At 35.5% G+C, this 3,941-nt stretch overlaps 1 pseudogene; it reads right to left on the bottom strand.

Annotated features, from left to right (window-relative positions):
• Nucleotides 1–201: 201 nt before the first annotated feature.
• Nucleotides 202–1,117, bottom strand: LOC127137170 (uncharacterized; annotated as a pseudogene).
• Nucleotides 1,118–3,941: the final 2,824 nt, after the last annotated feature.

The raw sequence follows: 3,941 nt of genomic DNA, 5'->3' as shown, positions 1-3,941 counted from the left end.
GGTCTAGCTAATTTGTTGAATAATTTCTAGTATTATGGGAATACCTATTCTTTAGGAACTGCTTTTATTTTTATTTTTGTAACTGCTACAGAGATGGCTTTATGCATGTTTCATTTTGTATCGGCTATTTAAAAGCCAAATATCATCTCAAATAAACACATTGAACCTTTCCATCAATTGAGTGTCTCCTCTAAACTATTTTTAACAAAGATACTTTAGATCAGCCTTCTCAAGTTTTCCATCCACCAAAACCAATCCCCCTTTTCCAATTGCAATACCTTGAATGCAAATATGACTGCCGGATGAAGCTTCCATCCAAACAGCCAAATACCACATGGTAATGTGCATGCTTGTATAGAAAAGGAGACCATATTTAACATAAGGAACATGCGCGGAATAAGCTGAACACAAACCGCTCTGATCACAACCATACACCGGAACTAAACTGAACTTATACTTATGATAATACGAAGGAGAGTCACAAGCACTGGTCTCAACAAGCTTGGAGTTGACACAAAAGAACATGAACTAAAAAGTACAATCATAAAGGGAGTAACCACGCCAACAAACCATATCAATAACGTAGTAAGTTTGATCTTGCTCGTGGAAAATGCAGTCAAGTATAGAGTAAGAATTAGAAGCAGATGAAACTTCTTTTGTCCTCGCCCCGTTGCGAAATTTAGAAGGAAAACAGTGAAATATTGAACCGTTTCTCAAATGGCTTCTTGAGCTTCATGAAAGATTTCAGATTTACCACAAGAAAGACACTTTGATCTTGTTTTAAATCAAACTTGGTCAGTGCCAAATGATAGGAGGACATCAAATGTTGAAAGTTTAATTTGTTTCCACTCCACAAAGGACCAATGAAAGGAACAAGCCATTGTTGTTGTTGATCCACACAAGCTGCCTCACCAGCCTTACAAATAAAATCAAATCTTCGGCCTATTGCATTGTCATAAAAATAGCCGTAAATATTTGTCAAAATATATCTATAACCATCATGAAAAATATCACTCCAGTAGCTCCAAGTGTGAACAAGTTGTAGTCCATGTTCCAACTCTTGGGACTGTTGCAGAAGAATTTCAAATCCATTCAAAGAGTCAATGCTATCATTCATTTCACTTATATCAGCCAACTCTTGTAACTAACATTGTAACGGCCAGCTTGAGCACAAGAAATCCACAAATGCCTTGTGAACATCACCTACAACAATGAGTAGTTTGTGAATTGCATCATTATAAATGGCCAGAAACTCTTTTCAGTTTCACCGTCATATGAATTGTGAATTCCTAATAATGTTATGTTGTCACATGATGCTTCTGTTTGGGAAATCAAAATACCAATACATGTCTCTAAATACTACCAAAGCATCTTCAAGCCAACCCATGCTCACAATACTTACTATCATATAATTAAGAGTATCATAAAAGTGAAGGACATGTCCTCCTTCAAATGTCTCATAAGCAACAAGAACACATTGTGAATAAGAATTAGTTTATTCCTAGAATAAGGGTTTGTTCCTAGAATAAGAGAAACAAATCATAAATTGATTTGTTCTCATTAAATGTAATTATTTAGTGTAATTTCTTGTATAGCCCTGTAACCTTTATATATACAAGAAATAACAATGAGAAATACATCAAGCCAAGAATTATTGACATGATATCAGAGTCGGAGATCAAATCTGTGATTTTCTGGTTTTGATTGTTTTTTTCTCTGTCTGCGACAACATCCTGATCGTTTTAGTTTGCTGTTCATCGTTTCTGGTTCCTGATCGATCACTGTAGAATTCTTTTCGTGCAGATTGCTCTCGTGATTCTGCGTTTAGGGCTTCGTTTGATTTGCGATTCTTTCACGAATAGTGTGATTCTAGGTCATGACTGTATTTTTTGGTTGCAGTTTTAATTTTTTGGTTCTTGGTTTGTGATTCTGAATTGTGAATATCATTTGGTTTTGCCGCTCTTTCCAAATCGAGGTATTGAATTTTGCTGCTACTTGATTCTGGATCGTAATATGCTCGCGGGCGGCTTGGTTCTTGGAGTATATTATTCGTGAAGTTTTTGACTGTAGGTTGTTATAATAATAATAATAATAATAATAATAATAATAATAATTATTATTATTATAATATAGTAATCGGTGAGATTGAATTCAATTACATGGTGAGATTGAATTCAATTACATAATAATTTAGATGACTTTCGAAATAGAAATACATAACTTATGTGTTTGTTTCATCGATAAGAATTATTCTGTTTGGGAATTTCAATTCAAGATGTATATTAGAGGAAAGGGATTATGGAGTCACTTAGACATTGTGACGGATAAAATTGCTTTAGATGCATGGGAAACTCAAAATGCTCAAATCATCACTTGGTTTCTCAACAGTATTGATCCTCGGATGATAAATAATTTGCGCTCCTTTTCAACTGCTCAAGAAATATGGAATTATCTGAAGCGTATTTATAACCAGGACAATTCGGCAAAATGTTTTCAGTTGGAGCTAGACATAGCCAACTATAAACAAGGTGATTTGTCTATTCAAGAATACTATTATGATTTTTTGAATCTCTGGATAAAATATTTTGCTATTATACATGCTAATGTTCTCAAAACCTCTCTCGCGACTGTTAAAGAGGTCTACAACACAAGTAGGCGAGATCAATTTCTCATGAAACTCCGTCCAGAATTTGAGATTGTTAGAGGTGTTTTGCTCAATAGGAATCCTGTTGCTTTTTTGGATACTTGTGTCAGTGAACTTCTAATGGAGGAACAACATCTACTTACTCAAGGAACCATGTCTCATGATGTTGTTAGTTCCAAACCTGTGGCAATTGCATATGCCGCTCAAAGTAGAGGAAAGGGTCGTGATATGCGAGTAGTCCAATGTTTTTTTTGCAAACAATTTGGACATTTTTCTTGTAGTTGTAGTAAGAAGTTTTGCAACTATTGCAAACAACAGGGTCATATCATCTTTGACTGTCCCACACGTCCTCCCGGACAAGCACAACGTCCAACTTAAGCATTTCATGCCACTATCAACTTTGCAGTTGATCCTCTCAGTACCGGTGCATCAACTGGTAGTGTTCCGCAACCTGAAATGATTCAACAAATGGTACTTCATGCTCTTTCAGCCTTGGAAATTCATGGTAAGTCTTCTAATGCTTCTCAACCATGGTTTCTTGATTCTGGTGCATCCAATCACATGACGGGTTCCTCTGAATACTTGTAAAATTTACATTCCTATAATGGTAAAAATTCAAATTGCTGATGGTAATAAACTCTCTATCACTGATGTCGGTGACATAAACTCTAACTTTTCTGACGTGCTTGTATCACTCGGACTTGCTTTCAACTTATTTTCGGTTGGTCAATTGGTGGATACCAATTGTAATGTTAATTTTTCTTGTGTTGGTTGTCTTGTGCATGAGCATGCATGGGGGAAGGTGATCGCGAATGGGCCTAAAATGGGAAGGCTGTTTCTGCTCCAGTTTAGTTCTAGTCATTTATCTTTTGCGTGTAATACTGTTTTTGAACTCTTATGAGGATTGACATCGAAAATTAGACCATCCAAATTCTGTTGTTTTGTCTCATTTATTTAAAACTGATTTGTTGGGAAATAAACATGCTTGTCCTGCTTCTATTTCATGTTCTGTGTGCAAATTGGCTAAAAGTAAAACACTTTCTTTTCCGTCAGGTCTTCATCGTGCTTCTACTTGTTTTGAGATGATTCATAGTGATGTGTGGGGAATGTCTCCTGCAACATCCCATGCTCATTATAAATATTTTGTCACATTTATTGATGATTACAGTCACGTTATTTGGATATATTTTCTTAGATCTAAGTCTGGAGTGTTTTATATGTTTCAGAAGTTTTTGACATATGTTGAAAATCAATTTCAAGCAAGTGTTAAAATTTTTCGATCTGACTCGGGAGGTGA

The sequence above is a fragment of the Lathyrus oleraceus genome, chromosome 4 (assembly GCF_024323335.1).
Source record: "Lathyrus oleraceus cultivar Zhongwan6 chromosome 4, CAAS_Psat_ZW6_1.0, whole genome shotgun sequence".
NCBI lineage: Eukaryota > Viridiplantae > Streptophyta > Magnoliopsida > Fabales > Fabaceae > Lathyrus > Lathyrus oleraceus.
This window is presented reverse-complemented; position numbering and strand designations above follow the sequence as displayed.